The sequence below is a fragment of the Musca autumnalis genome, unplaced genomic scaffold (assembly GCF_047663935.1).
Source record: "Musca autumnalis isolate F117 unplaced genomic scaffold, ASM4766393v1 scaffold_3, whole genome shotgun sequence".
Classification (NCBI taxonomy): Eukaryota; Metazoa; Arthropoda; class Insecta; order Diptera; family Muscidae; genus Musca; species Musca autumnalis.
The window spans coordinates 251,869,499-251,893,589 of NW_027411866.1; positions in this window are offsets into that span (position 1 = coordinate 251,869,499).

Consider the following 24,091-nt stretch of genomic DNA (forward strand, 5'->3'; position numbering starts at 1 on the left):
AGTCGGAGTCGAGCAATTTTGCTGGAGTCGGAGTCTGAGTTGAAAAAAATATCTCTACTCCGACTCCGGGCAGAATTTTTTCTACGTTATAGAAATATAATATTAAATTCGACACACCAATATTTTCTTCAAAAATCATTATTTATTTTAAAAGAAAACTATAAGAAAACATACATACTAAGTTAGAGGACAATTCACAGGATATTTACTATCCTCTGAAGTCTACTCTATTCATCCCTATTTTGTTTGTCCGAATGACCCTTTAAATTTTTGCAATCAAAAGTAAAGTTTCTATGACAATCGAATTAAGATTATACCTTTAACTTCTTTTGCCAGAAGACTTACAGGTCTTCTCACGAAGGTCTATTGGTCTTCTGATATTGTTTGTATGAAAAGTCTTCCTTGTATTTTATTAAAGACATTGTGGTCTCTGTGGAATATTCTACTGAATACCCTGTGTCACAAAATGGAAGTCAAGGATGGTCTGGGGCGGAAAATTCCCTTTCGGAATGAAAGCCCCTATTGAGGATATTAAGAACCCCAAATGATTACGTAGCTGAAATTTCTGAGTTATGTCGTAATGAATTTTTTGATTGACTCCCAACAATGATTGACAAAATAGCCTGATATCTCTTTTTGGAGATATTGTCTCATCATTGTGAGATGACATGTTTTCAGTGAAGTAGTCAAATATTCTGTCCTTCTAGCCCAGTTCCTTCCATGTCCTGTTTGTTCATGAACTGAAAAAGTAACACAAGACTAAATTTTATACAAAAATTTTCACTGAAAATTTTATGTAGGATCGGGTAAAAATAATAAAGGACACCAAAATGCAAAATGTGTGCTCTGAATTTTAGATTAAGGGGTGATACCCACTTGTAAATTTCTGAAAAAGCGATAAATACCATAGAATATGTGGTCAAATTTTAAAGTCGATTGGAAAAATATTGTCCTAGGTATGAGGGTGTTTTTTCTCGAAATGACATTTAAAAATCGGCCAGAAAAATATGTGCCATTCGGTTTATTAGTTTTCGAGCTAGATTTAGCACATGAAAAATGGTTTTTATTGGTCTTCACAACTGGGGGTCTCATTTTAAGGCTAAGCACATTGGCTAACATCCAGTTTAAAACTTGGCTATGAAGATTAGCCTATATAGGCCAAAATATAATAAAAAGTTAAAAATTTGTGCACATTTTATTAATTTTGGTGTTACAGGAATTCATTATCGCAGTCGCACACACAGCCAACACATTGTTGGAATCGAAGCCGGAGTCGTGAAAAAAGACTGGTTTGGAGTCGGAGTCGTGCCAAAAATACCTCGACTCCGAAACCCTGATAACAACTAGTCAACCTGTTTCCCATTTCCACACATCATAACCATAACGTATGAATTATTATTTTTTTTTTTTTTTTTTGATAATATTAAATTTTAAAATATTTCTATTCAAAATTCATACTTTTGTTTGGATATATTGTTCTATGCTCAAATAAATTCCATGGTAGAACAAATATAAGGTAAAGTAAAAACTACAACAAATACAACTCGAACAACAACCACAAAGGAATTTGTTTTTGTTTGTAACGTTACTGCCAGTTGTAAATATTTGTAAACAAAACAAGGAAATGTCTATAAATTATTAGAATTTAAAAAACTAATAATTTTTCACATTTGGTTGAATATTTTGGAAAACATTAATGAAAATTCGTTACATTTTCAATTTTTATGTTTCCACATCATTCCACTAAATTCATAAATTCTCGAAGAAAGTAGAATTCTTGCAGAAAAGTGTGAGGTCGCTGGAAATTCATAGAAAAAGGAGAAGCTGTTTCAATGTTCAAAGAAGCACATGTTTATTAGGGCTTTTTTTATTTAAAATTTTAACAAAATACCTCACATATTAAGAAACGTTGTATCGCCTCTACAAGCGGGGATTTACTGAGCGGCTTATCGTTCGAACTTGAAGGAGGGTACATGTCATTGATTTGAAGAAGTCTTTCTGGGAAATGGTTTTTTCCGAATGATATATTTTTTCTCAAAAAATATATGTCCCTAATGTACATCGAAATAGAAATAAACGTATAAAATGTCATATGAAATTTGACACTAACGTTACAACCCAGTTCAGTCAGCTGTGTATTGCTGCTACCTTTTCTTATTCTACCATGAATAAATTCCTAGAAAAAATCGACAAATATTTATTTTCACATAAAAACTCCATATTTTGAAATTATTTATTTCCTAGAAATTATACCCCATTATAACTGCAGCTCCCATTACAAATGATAATTTTGTTTTTATTTTTTGCCTTTTCCCAACCACACCGCAATTGTTTTTGGTCCATTAAACAAAGTGGTTTTAGTGGAACTTTAACAATTCACATTTAAAAGGTTACCTTACTAACCTGTTTTCTCTATCGGTCGTATTGTAATAACCGTTATTGTGTTTGTTTTATAATAGTATTTTATTATTATTGTTGAGGTTGTGAGCGAGAAAAGATAAACAAGTTTTTCCGAAGAGCATCTGTGGCCCCAAAGAGAAAATAATACAAACAAAAGATAAAATATTTATGTATGTTGGGGAAGTGGTTGGTATTTGTAGCGTATTAGTGTGGAGGCAACATATACGCACCCCTGCTACACTTAAAGTAACTTTAGAATGGAGTTTTTACAGAAAACAGATAAAAATGATTTTCATAAATTTAGCCTTATGGCAAAAGAAGGTATATTCATTTAAAAGGAAGGTGTGACAAAAATACTTCTAGATAATATATCGAGATCTATATCAATGGGTCCTAGTGACCGAAAAATTCTTTAACAAAAATATGGCAGTTCTAGGTCAAAGTTTTGGCGTGGTCCCTATATAACGAACCGTCCTGAATGTTGGTATTTTACTGTTACCAGCACATTGTTCAACCGATTTGTTTGTAAGACGGTACCAAGATTTATTATTGCTTAGTATACCTCCCCGCGAAAAATTTACAATATGGGTCCATGATTTGGTATACTCCCTATATGATATATTTCTCGATTTAAAGTATTTGCAGATATTAACCATATATTCAAACCAAATAAAATTTAATTATGAACCCAGAGTTTAGAACTCAACCTTATAAAGAAATGTGATATCAATTCACTACCGGCCGCAGCTTTTATTGAGCGCTACCATTCACTTCTCGGTACTTTATAAATTTTAATCACATGTGTAATAATGTATTTTTGGGGTGTGTTTTTCTTTTCTTTCGTTTTTCCATAGTAGGCTGCTTTTTCAAGGGGGAGGGTTACTAACCCGACGCCCAAACCCAAGTTCTTAACGTTCTTTAACGGGTGTTAAAGGCAGCTCCTCAATTTTTCGAAAGATCTATGGACCAATCTGCGTTGACGGTGAATATCGACGTCGTATGAACCACGAGCTGTATCTGCAATACAACGACATCCGTATAGATAATCGTATCGAGATGCAACGATTGCGTTGGCTAGGCCATATCATAAGAATGAGCGATGATGAACCCGCTAAAAAGACGAACGGGTACGTGCCACATGGCGGTGTACGCAGAATTGGCAGGCCTAAGCTTAGATGGAGCAAACAAGTATATGAAGATATGAAAAGGCGCGGTATTCCAGAAAGCGAAGCAGCAAACAGAGAGAATTGGAGATCTTTTCTTAGTTCGGCTTATGGAACAAATGTTCTGTAATGGGCCAGCTAAGTAAGTAAGTTATTTTTGGTTCTCAGTTTGGGGAAGCCCTCCTTAAATAGTTTAACCCAGATATGCCCATTGCTTGATCGTGATCATCTTAAAAGTATTTTTATATTATTTTAGAAGCAAATGTGAAATAATAACAGTATGTTTATATGTTTTTTAAAAATTTTTTGAAAAATGTGGTTTTTGAGGCCACTTTTGGACACAGGGTTTTATCATATAACTGGGAGTTATGGGACACAAAACATTTGACATATAGTCCAAAGACACCTTTTCGGCATCTAGTTAACGTTTTTTTGTAGTAGGCTCCACATCGTGTATGTTTTCGTTATAAAACTACCCAATAATTAATCGGTCATAACGCAAATCATTGTAAAAACTAAGCGATCGGTGGCAACTTCGATGAACTAGACCTCAAAACTCAAAAATAGCAGCTCAAAATAATGGAATCACATAATATCCCAAGAGCTACAGATGTGTACTGAGTATATCACCAAAATAAACGGTACTTTGATAAACATAACATATCAAATTAGCAAGAATTTCGTGTGTCCTATATATAGGACGCTGGGCATATCTGGGTTAATACAGATCCAAGTTTCGGTGCAGTCCAATATTGGGGTGTCCAAAAAAACAAAACTTGTTTCATTAAAGTGAAAACCACAAAATATTTCCCAACACGATTTTTCAGAGCAGTTTCAAATCAGACTGTGCGACAAAAAAATGACAGTGAAAATCGAGTAGATTATGAAAATAGAGCTAACAATATGAGACACGTGTATCGGCTTTTTTAATGTTTACGTCGGAAAGTAACCAAAACAGGCGGGGCAAGTTCCGCCCATTTTAAAATTTTTCGAAATATTCGAGTTTAGATATCTTGGAATCCTTGCATTTCAGGTGTATAGTGTCTTTGGCAACTTTACTTAGGAGGGTATGGGAAATATTTTTGTTAAAAATTTTAACCCTCATGCGGTTCATCAAAGAGGTCTTTTTTATAGGTCTTAGAATACACCAAATCTGTAACTCTTGTCTAATCGCCAGGATTCTCTAAAAATGAAAAACACGTTTTAGGGTTAAAGTCGGACTTCATCTGAGTTTATTCAAAATTGTCCCACAAAACCTAATTTTAGAGAGATAATGTCAGAGACAAAAATATTCTTCTTCAAATTTCACCATATTTCCCAATTTTTTTGATGAAAATGTTTTCCTTCTTTTTTCTAGTTGATACATGGAAGTAATATAAAACTTGGTTATAGGTGAAAAGTGTCAAATGATGAAAAATTCTACACAAAATTTCACCTTGAGTTTCAAAATAAACCATAAATCTATGTACACTATTTTCTTAAAAAATTTAGATTAAAAATTTATATATATTAGGATGAAATTATATGTTTTAATTTTGGACTGTTAATTTTACATAATTCCATACTTGATCAAAATCTAGAAAATCCTTTACTTTTTGGGAATATTGTTAAAGAAAGAAATGTTCCAAATGAAATTTCATTATGAGTCTCTGAATTAAAGAAATCTGTAACCATAACATATAACATTCTTAGCAGCACTTGTTTTTGATATATAGGTTTTAGGGCCATATATTCCAGTTTTCATAGAGATTGTCGTTGTGATTGAAAAATACAAATATCTTACTGATGGTTTTTCGTTATAAATTAATACAGAAGATGTTGTGCGTTCAATTTAAACAGCTTTAAAAACATTTGTGGTAAATATATATTTCAAAAACATAAAAAAAACCCAGATCGGACCTGCCAAAATTGCGTATTTTTAATACTTTCAACGTAGTAGTTAGGATAAGCCATTGGTTGCTTATATTGCATACAAAAATACATTAGATGTCTACGGCTATGGTCCAGTGAAAATATAGGTGTCATATGGGCTCTCACATGCACAATTTGGTGTGGTCCAAAAAACTACAAGGAGTGAGTCCCAACTCCTACTTTGGTGGCATTTACGGAATTAACCATAGCCTTACAGATTTGGTGTATTCTGAGACCTATAGTAAAATTTTATGGCGAACAATTTTGTAGAATATTCGGATTTGATACGATCACATTTTTAATGAGTTTTTGAAAGATTTTCGAAAAAAGGACAAAAAAGACCCCTTTGATGAACCGCATGAGGGTTAAAATTTTTAACAAAAGTATTTCCCACACCGTCTTATGTAAAGTTGCCAAAGACACTATATACCTGAAATGCAAGGATTCCGAGATATCTAAACTCGAATATTTCGAAAAATTTAAAAATGGGCGGAACTTGCCCCGCCTATTTTGGTTACTTTCCGACGTAAACTTTAAACTACTTTCATAATGTAATCGGTTTTTCCCATCATTTTGAAAAAATAACTGAATTTTGTTGCACAGTGTTATAGTAAGTGGAATCTCTAATAGGATCCATAAAAATGATTACAAGCAGAAACAAACATTTCATGGAACATAAAATGTAACGCCACTGTTGTATATTATTCCAAAAAAATATAAATTCAGAATGACAAAAACAAAACTTAAAACTAGACTTTCCGGACATAAGTCGGATCAAAAATCAGACAAACCCCTTGAACAAAAGACGGCATTAGCAGCACATTGCACTCTGACAGGACACAAGCCCAATTTTAAAGAAGTCGACATTTTAGCTCAAGAAAATAACTACAAGAGACGTTACACACTAGAGATGCTACATATCATAAATACACCCAACGACAAAAGAATGAATTACAAAAGTGATACGGACCACTGTGCACACATTTACAGGAATCTAGTTCATAAGCACAGCCGAAAGAAAACTTAGTTTAGCTTTGACGTTAAATTCGGATAGACGTTTTTTCTCCTAAAATAATGTAATGTTTGTGTTACTAGTATGTTTATCTTTTTATAACATATTGTGTTTTTGCAACAGATCCCTGAAGATGATTGTCGACGACAATCGAAATATTGGATGAATAAAGAGAACAAAATTTAAAATGAAAAACACTGATTTTTAATGACCTTTAGCCGAAACAAAATACTTACTTACTTACTTAGTTGGTCAATTACAGAACATTTGTTCCATAGACCGAACTCAGAAAAGATCTCCATTCCTCTCTGTTTTTCGCTTGACTTTTTGGAATACCGCGCCTTTCCATTTCTTCATCCACTTGTTTGCTCCATCGAAGCTTAGGCCTGCCGATTCTGCGTGCACCGCCATGGGGCATGTATAAATACGCCTTTTTAGCGGGTTCATCATCGCTCATTCTCATGATATGGCCTAGCCAACGCAATCGTTGCATCTCGATACGTTTAACTATATTCATTTCTTTGTATAGCTTATATAGCTCGTGGTTCATACGACGTCGATATTCACCGTCAACGCAAATCGGCCCGTAGATCTTTCGAAGAATTTTCCTCTCAAACACACCAAGCACTGCCTTATCTGCTTGCGCAAGTACCCATGCTTCGGAGCCATACATAAGCACGGGTAGTATCAGCGTTTTGTATAGTGTTATTTTTGTTTGACGAGATGTGGCTTTGTTTTTAAATTGCTTACTTAGACCATAGTAGCATCTGTTGGCCAATACAATTCTTCTTCTTATTTCACAACTGATGTTGTTTGTTGTGTTTATGGCAGTGCCGAGGTAGACGAAGTCATTAACTACCTCAAAATTGTAGGTACCAACTTCCACGGTTGGTCCGAGCTCTATGGACGCTTTGCGCGTCGACACCATCAATTTGGTCTTTTCGCCGTTTACCGCCAGACCCACTTTCGCAGATTCTGCTTCGACCTTCATAAAGGTATCAGTTACTTCCTTTACTGATCGTCCCATGATGTCTATGTCATCAGCATAGGCAAGTAACATGTGGCTATTGGTGTAAATTGTGTCATTTCTTTTGACATTTGCATCTCGTATTACCTTTTCCAGCAAAATGTTGAAAAGATCACACGAAAGGCTGTCTCCTTGTCTGAAACCTCTTTTGGTACAAAATTCTTCGGAGAGGTTCTTTCCAATTTTAACTGAGGACCTAGTATCAGTTAATTTCATCTTACAAAGCCGGATGAGCTTTGCGGGGATACCAAATTCAGACATTGCGTGGAATACCTTTGATCGGAGGGGACTGTCGAATGCTGCTTTATAATCGACAAAAAGGTGAAATGTGTCGATCTGCATCTCTTGGGTCTTCTCTAGAATTTGCCGCAGGGTAAATATCTGGTCAATGGTGGACTTGCCAGGTGTAAAGCAGCATTGGTAAGGTCCAATTATTTCATTGACCATGAGCTTTAGTCGTTCGCATAATATCCCTAACACTATCTTGTAGGCGATAGGGAGAAGACGTATGCCCCTATAGTTTGAGCATACAGTCTTATCTCCTTTCTTGTGAACGGGACATAGGATACTCAGATTCCAATCGTCGGGTACGCGTTCTTCCTGCCAGATGGTGCTAACTAGCTGATGCATACACCTTATCAGCGCGTCGCCTCCGGTTTTAAACAGCTCGGCTGGTAAGCCATCGGCTCCTGCTGCTTTATTATTCTTCAGCCGGTTGATTGCTGTTTTTACCTCATCTTGGCCGGGCGGTATACATTCTATACCATCTTCTGGAATTGGATCTGTGGTATCATCGTCTTCGCTACTATTGGATACCAGCAGATTGGAGAAATGTTCCTTCCATATCCTGAGCACGCTATCTGTATCTGTTACCAGATTACCTTGCTGGTCTCTACAGGAGGATGTGCCTGTACCAAAGCTATCTGTTTGATGCTTCACTCTTTGGTAGAATTTTCGGACTTCATTCTGGCTCCTGTACATCTCGATTTTTTCACACTCCCGCTTTTCCATTTCTCTCTTTTTCTTGCGGAAAAGACGTTTCTCTTCTCTCCTTTTCTCCCGATATCTCTCTCGTGCGCTACGCGTTGCTACTGATTGTAAAATAGCTCTATATGCCGCATTTTTCTCTTCGGCAGCAGCACGACACTCCTGGTCATACCATGAATTCCTTTGTGGAGGTCTCTGGAATCCAAGTATGGATTTTGCGGCTGTTTGCATGAAGTGGGCAATATGTTTCCATTGTGTTGTTATGTTATCGGGACAAGGAGTGCTCGCGTTAAGCAATTGGGCTAGTTGAGTGGAATATGCTGTGGCTATCTGTTGTGTTTGCAGCCTATCGATGTCCAACTTCCGCGTTGTGTCTGTTCGTGCTTTATTTGCAACGTTTAGACGGGTACGTACCTTTGCTGCAACAAGCTAGTGGTCCGAATCAATGTTTGCGCCTCGGAACGATCGTACATCCAACACGCTCGATGAATGTCTTCCATCTATCACAACATGATCAATTTGATTACTTGTTCTTTGATCTGGAGACAGCCAGGTGCCCTTATGAATATCGAGATGAGTAAATCTGGTACTGCTAACTACCATGTTTTTTGCAGCTGCCAAGTCTATCAGCCTCATACCATTGTCAGATGTTTCACTGTGGAGACTGAATTTCCCGACTGTTGGGCCAAAGATATTCTCCTTTCCAATTTTGGCATTAAAATCGCCTAGAATGATTTTAATGTCATGGGCAGGGCAACGGTCATATGTTTCTTCTAAGCACTCGTAAAATATATCTTTGGTCTGTTCGTCCTTTTCTTCAGTGGGAGCATGAGCGCAAATAAAGCTGATGTTGAAGAATTTAGCTTTTATTCGAATTGCAGCAAGTCTTTCACTCACTGGGGTGAAGCTGGATACCAGATGTTTTAGTCTCCGACTAACTACGAATCCGCAACCAAACTCATGCTTTACGTCATGGCAGCTATAATACAGTGCGTCACCTTTAGGTGTTGTCGTGACGCCTTTCCCAATCCATCGTATTTCCTGTATGGCAGTAATATCGGCCTTGTACTTTTCAAGTACGTCTGCCAATGCGAAGACTGCACCTTCTCTATAAAGAGTGCGAACATTCCAGGTGCAGATTCGCAGATCATGGTCCTTAAAACGTTTGCGGGGTTCGTCAACTTTAGAGGGGTTTGTTTTTCTTTTCTTTCGTTTTTTCATAGTAGGATGTTTTTTTCTAGGGGAGGGTTACTAACCCTACGCCCAAACCCAAGTTTTTAACGTTCTTATGGGTGAACGCGCGGCACATGTTAGCTCACTACCTTTAACGGGTGTTAAAGGCAGTTCCCCAGGTGACACCACGGGGAGGTCAGTGTCCACTTGAGATGAAAGAGGGACCAAGATAAATCCTGGGCTTTGCCGTGTTAAAGCCGGTCAAGCCGAAACAAAATACAACATCAATATTAAATTCAGAACCTAAAAACAGAGTTAAACTTTTGGCCATAACTGTCAAAACCGCAAATGTTCGCAAAAAATCTAAACATTTTTGTAATCCAAAGACCCTGCGCTTCAATTTCGAACTGGTGGCGAATCTTGCATATGCTGGAAAGTAACTAAAAAATTAAGGAAATCCATACATCTATATGAAATATTTTCATTTTGCCCAATATTATAACCAAAATATATGGCATCCCTTGCAATTTAGATCAATTATTATAAGTCGAAAACCGAAGCTTATGGAATCTACTAAAATATTAAACTTAAGCCATTTTTAAATACATTTTTCTCCAAAATTAGTCATGTTTGTAAGGCTTTTTCTCCTTATAAACCGCGAAAAATTGGAAAAACAAAAGTTTGCATTATTCAATTCTTAAAATGATGACATACATTTTTTAAGATTTTTGTCGTTGGGTCAGCGGGTCCTGGCGGCGTTTTATTCGGTAGCTCTCTTTGTTGGACAACTCACTGTTCGTATGCTCACGCGAGCGGCTTACAAACACTCCTCCAGGCGTTCAAGTAATGCCGTATCTGGTTGTTTGTGACAACTCACCCGGCAGCCTGCTACGCTGTCCTGTGCAAACTCGCATGAACTCAGATCGGTATTCGTGGTTCCCGTTTTTGTGTTTAGAGTTGCGGTTTACTCTATATATCTGGTTTCTAAAATTCCGATGATTTCACTGCTTCTCAATGTTCCTCGGATTCATTTTAACGATGTTGATGTACCTGTTACTTTTAACTACATTTCACCGGTTGACTCCCCGTCGTAATCTCACCACGCCTTATATAGTACGACGTAAAAAACATCCAGAACCTTATTCATTTGCATTTTGTTGCTCGTTGTTTACTTCGCCGGAATGCACTAAGGTTCTCCGTGCATGCATCGTGTTGCTTTTTGTTTACAATCAACTGAAGTCGTTGAGCACCATCCGCAGCGCATTGTTGCTGTATGTTACATAATTTACACATATTATCGAATGTGAGCCTAAAACGCAACGGCTTCAATGCTGTCTGGAGGTTTGGATACTTGAAGGGTTGAGATTAAGCAGTTCAGGAGTCATCACTCCTCCCTGTTCTATCCTACGGAGGTCCCAAGTCTTGTTTATGAATTCCACTAACGACTGGCTTCAACACCTTTTATTGATAATTAAAGTTTCAAACTAGGCCGGGGTGTGGTTTGCTCGAGACTGTGGTTTAGGTTATCAAAAACTTATGATATAGCAAGCGCCACCAAAGTTGTTCTGGTTCAGCCTTCGACTGATATGTGTTTAGATAATCTATGTTGACGATCGTCAACTGGATAACTATCTATGATGCTGGGGAGGGTTAAAGCTTCAAGGTCATTGCTACCGACGAAAATGTAAAATTGGTCTGTATAATTCGCATATACTGGCATTCTTCGCTGTCATATGTAGCAGGATTACACATTTTTCAGACTTTGGAAACGGCAAGGGTGGCTATCAACAAGTTATTGATAGAATTACCATTGAGATTCAGTCTCCACCAGACACTTTGTTTGTAACATCATCTACTATAAACTTTGGTGGTTTCGGAATAAACGATGTAACGGAAGTGGCAACCCTTCCCAGCAGATTACATTTTGCAATTCCAATGTTACAACAATTCAGATAATCTAGCCACTTACCAGGTGGGTAAAATATTAAAAACAACAAAAAAGTAAAAACAAAATTTTAATCAGAAGAGTGTCTGTAATCAATGCAATGAAAAATATTTCTCAATTTTATAGTTTGATTTTTTGACATTCGCGCCGCTAGATCAGTAATTTTTTGCGAGCACATCGCGATTTTTGGTACTTAGGTTAACACGTTCGCGGACGCAAGCAAATCCAGAGAGGTGAAAAACATGACACCCAATTATTTTTGAAATTAGTTTTTTTGTGTTTATTTATTAATTATTGATTATTATTATTATTTTTTATTTATTATAGAATGTATCTTGTTGAAATAAATCGTATTATGTATAATAATCACCAAAACTTAAGATGCTATACACGTAAATTAACAAAAATTGGCTGACAATGTGAATGCTATAGCATTCACGTCATTTTGCATCGGAATGCTATAGCATTCACGTCCGCGAACGTGTTAAGAAAAAATTGTGGTTTCAAATATGTTAGCGTTCACAAAATTGGATGCTGCACCCAAAAGTTATAGGGGGTTTTGTTCCCTTATAAAGAAAAAAATATTTAAAAATTCCCTTTGGGTTTTAATAAGAAAATATATGTATAAATCGTTAACAGAATGTAATATCTATCCGCTGATGTTAAAATATTTCTAAATTTGTTTTTATTTTCGCGGAAAATCCAAAAATAATGAAGGGTTCTTGGAGTAAATTTTATTTACTCTAACTCAGAGTCCGTAAAAATCTCTAAAAAATAAATTAAAAATACGTACAGAATCTAGATAATGCCCAGAAAAATATGAGACCAAAATTTTAAAGATTGGGTTTATAACTTGCATATTGCAACAACAACAAAAGAAAAAACTTATTGTTGGAATATTTTTTAAAAAAATATTTTTTGGTTTAATACGAAAAATTTGAGAAACATTTTTAGGAGTTTTTCTACTATTTCGCTAAATTTACATACAAAACCTGCAGTATTTTGCTAAAACTTCTTCAAGTAAAATGGTTTATCATCATGAAAGTATAATTGCTTATTGTGATAAGCAACACAATAAAGAAATAGAGAGTAATATTGAAATTACAATCAAAGAAAAAACATAGAAGTTAAAACCCGTATAATTCGCGAATCCGTTTAAATCAGTTGATGTGCATGTGCTTTTCGGATACAGGGAGTCCATGTCTATCAATATGCATGGATTTTCCTACGTTTCATTCAGCGGCCAAAGTGTGCCATCAGATGCATCTTACTGTTCAAAAAACCTTCAAGTGGGAAAAAATTACGCAATGTGCATATGATTATAAGGTGCATCCGATTTCAATGGCCGCCTATTAAAAATACGTCAATATAAATTATTTTAGACAGATTCGTTAAGAACTAAGGATGTGTCACCACATTCTATTTTGGGATAAATAGGGATATTACTCCCGAATTTTTGTAATTTGTGACACACCTTTTTGACAAATATTATAATCGCGTTTAAAGGTTTACATTTATGTAAAAATAATCAAAGAAAATCGCGGTTCAATTCGCGGAATTATCGAAATATACTTTTGCAAATTTTCCAACTTTCAAGGTATCTATATCCGGCGTTTTAGTGGATGGATTGGAACGCGGAAGGGGTTACTAGATCCGGCACGTAAAAAAAACTAAAATCACGCGGGGTTCAGGGGTACCTGTACGACAGTTGTAAATTTTAAAGCAAAAAAATAGGTTTTTTTCAGAAAAGTTACGCACCAAATTTTCGCCTTTGGACTCCTATTACTAGGAAGCTGTACGGAGCACACTCATGAGATATACATCGAACGACGTGGAATCGCGAGTTTTAAAATCCTATAACTAGTTTGGATTATTATCTAGTTGCATCCTCTAATTATAAGAAAAGTTTCGAAAAACACTGAAATCAAAACTTCAAAATGTCAACATCGATTTTAGGGGGATGCAAAAAACTTGTTTACTTCAACACATTTTTCCCATTTTTTTGTATTACCACCAACGCAGCTTCCACGAAAATTAATTGTTATGGTCCATATTATGAGATCGTGGCTAAAACACTTCAATTAATATAAATATATTCATATTTTATAAAATATATTAACAGTTCACGACTTATTAAATGGTGAACCTCAACTTAAACGATTGTAAAACTTTTTTGAATATTACCATATACACTTGCATACGGGCAAAATGTGCAAAAATGTGACGAAATGTGTTTCAGACAATTTTGAGTCGATTTAGCAATGTCCGTCCGTCTGTCTTTCTGTCTGGCTGGATGGTGCGCACGATAACTCTCGAACGGATGAACTGATTTGAACCAAATTTTGGGTATCGTAATATTTTGCACAAATTTAGTTTAAGTTCGAAGATGGGCGATATTGGTCTACTCCTTCGGGTACCTCCCCCACAAAAGTTCGAAAATGGTCGGGAAATTTGTGCGCACGATAACTCTTGAAGGTAGTGGCCGATTTGGTCCATACTTTACACATCCTAATATATATAGCAGGTAAAGTTTAGGTTCCAATATGGACTCAATCGGTCCACTCCTTCGGGTACCTTCCACACAAAGTTTCGGAAAAGTTCTGTTTCGGACCAGCTTTCGATTGTATTCACTGTCCCCCATACGACGGTACAAGTTTCTTCAGGGGCAAGCCCATACTTCCTAACAAAATAGCCTGAAAGGTGTAAAAACCCCTTATGACACCGTGTGAAGTTAATGGAGCGCAAGGTAGCTCTCGAACGGATCTGCCGATTCGGTCCAACATTTGGCCTTCATAATATTTTGTCCAATCTTAGTTTAAGTTCGAAGATAAGCCATATCGGTCCTCTTTAGGTACCTCCCCCACAAAAGTTAAAAAATGTTCGGAAGTGACCGATTTGGTCCATACTTTATACATCCTAATATATCTACCAGGTAATATATATACCAGGTTCGAATACGGACTATATTTGTCCACTCCTTGGCGTACCTCCCACACAAAATTTCGGATAAGTTCACGTTAAGACCTGCTCTCGAATCACTTTGATTTTGGTTGAAGCACCTTGCATTCACTGACCCGCTCTATGATGGTACACGTTCCTTCAGGGGCAAGTTAATACTTCCTGAGAAAATAGCACGGGAACTTAGTCCCAAACTTAGTTTGAGTTCGAAGATGGGCAATACCGGTCCACATCTTCCATTACTTTCCCCAAAATTTAAAAATAATTCACTAAAGTGGTATGCATGATACACTTTCTTCAAAGAGGTAACTGAGGGTATACATATCTCTGTCGCCAAAGCCGACTGATACTTTTTTACTTGTTTTCATACCCTCCCCCATAGTATGGAAGGTATATTAGGTTCGTTTTTCCGTTTGTAACGCATTGAAATAATCAATTGCTACCCTATAAATATACATATTCTTTATCAGGGTAACATTTTAAGTCGAACTATACACGTCCGTCCGTGGTAATCTGTATGTGTGGTAATCACTCTTGCATCAACAAAAATGGAGATATGACGCTGAAATGTTGGGAAGATGCGTCTTTTGTTTTCAGGCTGACCAAGTTCAGTGATGGGCAACATCGGCCAACGATTTGGTATAGCCCCTATATAACGGTACCGCACTATTTCAGGTATTTTGACGCTTTAAACACATTTTCAACCGAATTATCTATAATTGTACACTTAGGGTTCCTAGTGGGCAAAAGACTTATATTCAAAAAATTATGGGCAGAGGTCCATGTTTTGGTATAGCCCCCATATAACGGTACCTCCCATTTTTCGGTATTTTGAGGATTTTAGCTACAATTTTTAACTGAACTAGCTGTAACTTGACATTTGAGTTTCCAGTAGACATGAAATTTTCCGATTTTGAGGATTTTAGCTAAAATTTTTAACCGAACTAGCTAAAATGTGACATTTAAGGTTCTCAGGTTCTCCGCCAAAAATCGTCAACATTTGTCCATGTTTTTGTATAGCCCCCATATAACGGTACCTACCAATTATTGGTATTTTGAGGATTTTAGCAATAGTTTTTAACCGAACTAGCTGCAATTTGACATGTGAGGTTCTCAGTGATCGCGGAACTCCTTCACTAATAATCATGTTGACGTTTATTAGTGAAGAAGTTTCGGTATAGCTCCCAAATAATGGTACCTCCCGTTTTTCAGTATTTTGAGGGTCTTTGCTACATTGTTTGACTGATCTACCCGTAATTTGACTTTTGAGGTTCCTTGCAGTTATAAAACTTTTCCACCAATAATCGTAAAGATAGATCCACATTTTGATATAGTCCTGTATGTGGTACCTTTCACCTGGCTGAACATATTTTTAGATTAGGTTAGATGCATGTAGTCGAAAAATTGTTCCACCTAAAATGGTGAAAGGAAACTAATTATTCAATTTTAAGTAAGACTGTTTTATGGTGTTTTGTTCATTTTTAATTGTCATAAACGTTATCGCCATTATTATTAGCGCGAGTGTATTTTATTTTAAGTAAGTTAATTTTACAAATTTTTGTTAATTTTACAAATGGCGACGCCAGAGTCTAAAATAGAAAGTCGTGTCTAGTTCCAGTAAGAGCAACAGTAAGTCGACACTGGATACTAAAGTCTTACTTTGGTATTTCACCACGACTTTCTAGAAAAAGTACAACATTGTGTGTGTTTGTTGTTTTTCTTCGTTATGTAAGCCAAATGCGTCTTATATTTGTATTTGTGGGCGGGTGTGTGTGTGTGTGATCCATAATTTACCCTGCAAACATTATTTTAAATTTCCAATCGCTTAACGATAATCTGGGATTCGCGGGTATGATCAATTCAATCGGGGAAGAGCGCACCCAAAGGTCTTCTGCGAATCCCCAATATAAAGCAACTGTGTCTAGCAGGCGATTCCCGAGGAAGAATCGCAGATTAATCATCTGGAAGATCATTAGAAGATTAAAATATAAAGTAAAAAGTAAAAAATAATTATTTTTTGGGTTTTTTTTTTTTTTTTTTTTTATTTGTTGTCTTTGAGTTTTATTACCCCCTTTTGTTTTCTTTTCTGCCTTGTTATGATTTTTAATTATTCCTTATGTTGTTAGTGGTCAGTTATACTGCTTCCACATTCACTTTGTTGTTTTTCTAGTTAAACTCGGAAAAACCTGGGCATGCGTTGTGTTTGTCAATTTTCATAATATTATGCATGGCAATTATATCAAATTTCTGTCGAAAGTGTATTTGTGAATTATATACAACCAAATTAAAACTGCCAGAGACAATCATATGTTGCTCTTCCAGAAGAGTATTCTGTTATTCTCTAGGGCGATCATTTGAAAACTCTAAGAAAAAATGTAAACTATCGTCCAATGATCGCCGTTGGGTATCACAGAAGATTAATCTGAGCGAACAATCTTCCACAATTTTGAGAAATGTTTGCATGGTGTGCAAGCTTTAACTTTACTTGCCACAGCAACGACAACGCCAACGCTTTAGCCGGTATAAAAGACAACCAACAAGTTTTTGTTTATTGAATTGGAAAGGAAAGCATAAAAAATAGTTCCGTCATACTTTTTCTCTGTAACATTGTTCTTTACCATGTTTGTTTGTAAGAGAGCGGAAGATGGTGATTGGTAATATGAATATTCATATTTAAATGGAGAACTTCCTTACTTACCCGTTTCCTTTTTGCCAACTTTTTATTTTCCCCGTTAGGAAAAAGTGTACATAAATAAAAAGTGTACAAAAAAAAAAAATAAAGTAACAGCATGAAAATGTCATCATTAAGTGATGTTCTTTTATTGACAATACAAGTTATGACTTGTCGGGAATTGCAAAGATAAAGACTTGAAAACTTGTTTTTCATTTCGTTTATATTTCTCTCTGTTCGTGATATATTTACTCGGTATAAATTTCAAACATTATATTTCGTTTCAATTTTGTGAAATTTCCCTCCGTTTGGCTTGTTTGCTATTTGCAATTTACAAGAAGATATAATGTTGTCATGCTACGGTTCTTTAGAGCTTGCTTATCTTTTTAGCAGGAAACCATTTTGCCTTTTTTGAATGACAAATCTTCATAGAATTACTTTTGTATGAAATGTAAATAGTAATTAATTTCGACAATATTTGAAGTAGTTTGTTCTACGTAATTGTTATATGATAACTGTAAGGAACATCTGGTATACTTACGGCATATACCTATACCCTCCATATGGTGGAGGGTATAAAAAGTCGCGCTTTTAAAAAGAAAAAAAAAAATATATATAGAAACATCGTTGAATGCTTCTTCTTAGTTGTGAAATAAAACACATTTTCTTCAAAGTTGAAATCGTCAGCGGGAAATCAGCATCTGTAATCAAATAATTATATAATGTAATAAATAGGTACACCCATATTTCAAATATACATATGTATGTATGTATATGAAAAATGTATTGATGTAATTACCAATATTAAATGCGATTTATTCCTTGCCCAATAAAATATGTCCATTCACCTTTTTGATTCAATTATAAAATATATTGGTTACTTAATTTACAAAAAATCACAATTTTTTTAAGAAAAGACAAATCACTGATTTATTCACTCACTTTACCGTCTTTACTCAACGATGTTCTCTAGAACACTTATGAGAAAACACCAACATAATTAATACAATTTTTTTCTTTTCCTCTTCGCTTGCTACGATGGTTAACAACAACAAAGCACGAAGCACACGTGTTTTACGCATTACACCATGCACACAACTCTTTATTATAAACCAGCATTCCGCAGCTGCGAGAGCCCTGTTGTTACTCTTTTTGACACAAATCTTATCCGCCCATAAAAAATATGTTCTAACATAAAACAAGTAAGAACGGCGTTAAATTCGGCCACTGCAATAAAAAGGAAGTCCTAATCATCGAGCTTAAAATAGAATCGGACTGCACACGTTGGTATTAAAAAAAATTCCCTTGTCTGCTCTAAATCTGACATAGAATGGAAACAATCAAATGTCGCTTCTCGAAATTTGAACAGAAAGTCCGAAAAGAAAATAAAAAAACAAGAATCTGAAAAGGTAGAAGTATCTGCGTTTGGAAAGAAAATGTTATAAATTAAAAGTAAATTATAACGCATAAATTATAATTTCTTAAAAAAGTCTTACCTCTCTTATCGTTACATTTGATTCTCTAGAGCGGAGTAAGGCAATGTGACTCACGTGAGCGTAAATTTACTCTCGCTCACAACTTGTGTAGACTCTAACTGGTGGTGAGCGAGAGTAAATTTACGCTCGCGTGAGTCACATGGCCTTACACTGCTCTAGAGATCCCCAAAAAGCAAGTCGATTTGTAGATCCCTACGTAGCTATATCATTTCTTTCCGAAATAAAAGAGTATTAATTTCGATTTTTATACCCTATACCACAATGTGGAAAAGGGTATAATAAGTTTGTTTTCCCAAAAATTCATGTAACGCCGCGAAATATTCGTCGTAGACCCCTCATGTGGTATACCAAACTTCATATCTCGACGAGATAAAGCGATTTAGCGATGTGTGTCCGTCCGTCCGTCCGTCCGTCTGTCCGTCCATTAAAAATTGTAATCAAGCTAGAGGCCGCAATTATGGACCGATTGTCACGAAATTTAGTATGGAGGTCGGGTTTGGACCAGAATAGAACTGATTAGTTTTTGGCGATGATCGTGAAATGTTAAAGGGATGAAATGGACCAAAAACAAAATTTTTGCTCGATTTTGTAGCCGCTCTGTAGGTCGCAATAATAGTCCGATCGGCGCGAAATTTTAAACGTAGTTTTGGTTTGAGATGAAGAAGTAGCGTGCAAGTCAACGGTATGATCGGATAATATTTAGCGGGTTAAATTGATCAAAACTTTTGTGTGAAAATTGGTAAAATTTCTAATGCACATCTTATAACAGCTAGCCCGGAAAGCTAGTGCACAGGGATAGTGGTATAGGGTATCACATGGTCGGCCCCGTCCGACTATAGTCTGTTCTTACTTGTTTTGGTTTATTATGTATTCTATCTTTTTGTGGGGGCTATTTACATACTGTAAAATTGCCGGTTGCAAAAAAATTTAAAATCATTTGTGCTACTTGATTGCCTCAGTAACAGTTGTTTGTTGTCGTTTCATGGAGGACTACTAGTCCAGATAGCTGACATAGTCATATCTCCTGTGAAGTGTTTCGCGGACTGTGGTTGTTTGCTTTAACTTTTTAACTTGTTATATTTCTTCATCCCTAGTTGTTGGTGTTTCCGATAGGCATTATCCATCGCCAAGCATCCTTACAATGCCCAACTTATGCTTCACTGACTCTGGGACCAGGTAATTCCTATTCATTTGACAATTTAAGATTCAAATGCTGTTTGAATTTTGGTTTTCGCTTTCAACGAACCTGTTTTTATGGATATTTAACAATCATGGTTCTGCTGGCAGAGGGGGAGGTGGGAGAAGACATTTGCATTTTATAAAGTTATTTTTCTTTTCATTTTCGCTGGCAATGTCTTTCAATAACAAAATTTTATAGCCATGAAAACTTTATAAAAAATAATCAACTAATACTGGTCAACAAAACTAAAAAAAGTTGGGTGTTTCATCCGAATTTTTTGTGTCTCTCACATTAGGCAAATACATATTTGTTCCAAATATAAAATTTTATATTTGCCCAAAAAATTTCAAATTCAAACAGAGTTTAGTTTGTGTTCACATTACAAGCAAATATTTGTCACATTTTGTTTGTTCAAACAGTAAAAAACAGTGACAAACAACGCAATGCGCAAACATGTTTGATATGTGTCCACATTTGAAAAAAATATTTGTGGCAAAGAATAGTTTGAGCAAACTGACAAAAACATAATTTTATTTGTTCGAAAATATTGAAAGAGTTTAGAAATAATGCAGGGGGATGAATCTTTATTTCATTTTTGCTGTGGAGCATCATCCTATACAGCTTTGGAAGAAAATGGTTTTATGAAGAAAGAGAAGAAAAGGCCGTGGGTGTGTCGCCGGAGTCCACGCTGAAAAACCATCTGTTTATATATTTTTTTTTCCGGATGAACTCTGCATACTTTGACTATTTGGTGAGTAAATCAATACTTAAATTGGAGCTACTACCATTTTATCATAAATTGCTCTACAGCTTCAATTAACTGGCCCACTTATAACCAAGAAGACAACACAACTGCGTGAACCGATTTCAGCTTCAGAACTTTTGATGGTCACACTTCGGTCCTTGGCAAACCGGCGAAAGCTTCCGTTCCTATCTATGTCCCAATATAGTGATAATCTTTTCTTAATTATATTTTAATTAATATTCTGTATTTAAGGAACACACAGTATTGTTCTAATGGCTATTTCAGAAGCCTCTTATAAATTGTTGTATATTGATGTCGGTTCAAATGGATGAATATCAGATGGTGGAGTTTTCCGACAAACTTCCTTCAATGAGGCGCTGGTAAACAAAAAATTAAACTTGCCTCCACCAAAGCCCTTGTCATTTAGAACACTTCCAGTTCCATATGATCTAGGGCTTGTGAGGACGAAAACCAGTATGAGGGAATCTACAGGTACAGTCGAGCCCAAAACACATACATAGCTTGGGACCGACCGATTATTTTCATTGTCAACCAGTTGCCGTTACCCGAAACACACGCCATCGAATGAACATGGGAGTCGCAAACAAGGTCTCGTTATCCGATAGGCCACGTGGTGGGAAATATTAGCAGAGTGGCAGCGACGGGAAAGCTATTGGAAAAAAACCTGGAAGGCAACACCGATGCGATAAAAGCGTGTGAGAAGTTAAAGTGGGGATCAGGAGTGAACGAGTTCCCGCGAGTCTTTGAATCGACGTGGCCATTGTCTTTGACCTATCGAAGTCCACTAAATTTTCCCGCGAGTCTTTGAGTCGACGTGGCCATTGACTTTTTGATTACCATTTTGTACTGCAAAATTCATGTTATAAAACTACTATACATTTAAAAGTAATCATTAATTCTCTCCTTTTCCACGCATTGTAAAAAACAGTAGTGCAACTCTCTAACACATTTTTTGAGTTACCGACAAAAATCGGTAACATTAAAACGCTAAATTATGAATGAAAAGTTCATGTAAAAGTTGACAACACTCTTGCTATCGGTAGAACTTTACGACTGCTTTTTATTCGTCGCTAACTTACCGAAAATCATCGGTAATTACCGAAATTATAAGCATTTTAATTTTACCGACAATTGTCGGTAACTCAAAAAATGAGTTAGAGAATCGCACAACAGTTCACTTACGAGGTACTTGGCGAACGACATGTTGGGATCGAAGGCTTTTGCTTTTGTTGCTTCATTGCAACAACTGCATCTCGCATTGCAACCATCGCAACTTGTCGTGGGTTTGATAAAGGGGGGTGGTGTTGGCAATGCTGGTGGTAGAGAATTCGCAATAACTGTTGGAAAATATTGAGTTGACGTTAGTGAAAGAATGACGACATTATCTAAATACTCACAAATATATTTATTATCAATTTCTATAACCAAATTTGATATTGTTTTCTGAGTCTGCATATCTTAAGTTTGTCCTACAAAACTCATAACGTTGAAAAATCTCCATTTCGGTGGTTCAACAGTGCCATTTCCGGATTTGGTCTTGGATCTAGCAGCATAACTACGGTATTGTATCCGCATGCTTGACCAAGGTCTGCAGGCGTATATTTATCACCTATTTCTGTACTTATATGCCGCCAGGCATTTTCACGAAGAATTTTGTTGTGGAATCCCTGATTACCTGCGTTCCAGAGGCAAGTTTGTACTTCCACCAAGGCGATGAGTTTGAGTACGTCTTTCTCTGCCCATTCCTTCATTATTTTAGGTTTTGCTACAGGTTTTAATGGGCACTGGTACTTCATCATCGGATTCCATATTTGTTTTATGTCTTATTATATTTGGGAAGTAGTTGATTTATTATTTATGAGTTTGTTGATATTTTATTCTATTGATATATTTCTCCTTTGCATTTTGTTCCAAATAATTTGTTTGTAATAATGCACAGCTGTTCTTGGTTTTAATGTTCCCAACGTAGTATTAAAAAAACGTAAAAGAAATTTTACTTTTTAGCGTTTTTTTTTGCAAACCGTTTAAACGTACATACATTTTTTTCTGGATGAACATTATGTTAAAACGAATATTATCTCTACTCACAAGTCCGACAACCTGAGATATCGGATAAAGAAACTAGTTTTTCTAAAACAGTACGCTCTGCATATACGTTTTAAAAATATTAGTCATAATACGACTGGCTCCTTTGTTATGAAGAATGGCATCAGTTGAGAACGGCTGGACCGATTTGGATAATTCATTTTGTGAAATGTTCGCCACAACCCGACTTATGTTTTTATTCAAAGAAAAATTGATCACACCCCCTTTTACGCCCACTTTTTTCTTTTTTCCATTCTTATCTTTTCTACAAAAATTACTGAACCGATTTTTATGAAATTGTCAGGGAATGTACAGGGATGGTCCCTCGTTGAAATAGGCTACAAATTCAGTTTAATTTTGGAAGGGGCGGTGCACTTCCCCTATACCCTATTTTTTAAAAATACTATATCCCCCTTTTTCAAATTTTCAATTTAAATCTTTTTGTTATAATAACAATGCTTTTCTTTTTCACTTGCATCATTGGTCATTGAGCTCGACTCTAACGTGAAATTAATTAAAATTAATATTAAAAATCTTTGCCGTAATAGGCAATATTTACAATTAAAAAAAAAATCAGCTTGAGCCAGGCTGGAATTTGAACCCACGTCTATGGAAAAAACATGAAACACAAAAGTGTTGCCACGGCGTGTTAGCGTTTGTCATGAAAGCCATACAATGATTGAACAAATATTCAGCGTTGTAAAAAACAAATTGCATTTGAAAGAGGAAAAGTTAGATGATAGCGAAGCCACTACCCAGCCAATATGTCTGAAGAGCCTGTACCACAGGCGAAACATGCATGCCACTTTTTTACTTGCATAATTAGTCATTAAGCTCGACTCTAACAAGAAATTAATTAAAAATGATGGTTTAAGTTTTATTTTAAACGTTACTGATGTTAATGATGGTTTAAGTTTTATTTTAAAAGTTACTCGCTATATATTTTATTATTAACAGCTTTCTACATATTATTGACATAAATTTTCGATTATATTTAATAATTGTATACCAGCTGCTTTTTTCCTGGTTTGCTCTTACAAAAGTTTTGTAAGAGCAAATAAATGTTTCCACAAAAAAGAGGAAAATATTTGATCAAGTGTGTTCACATTTTGGGCTGACAAATAATTTTGTTTCCCTAAAATCAGCTGTTTTCATGTTTGCCTTTGAAAAATATTTGCTGGTTACATTGTATCAAAGAAATATTTGCCTAATGTGACCTCACCTTAACTCAAATCGGCGAGTTATTTTTGCATCCGGTCGCGGGTTTTCTCCATCATTTATTGTTTTTAAGATATAGCTCAAAATCGGATTTTACGA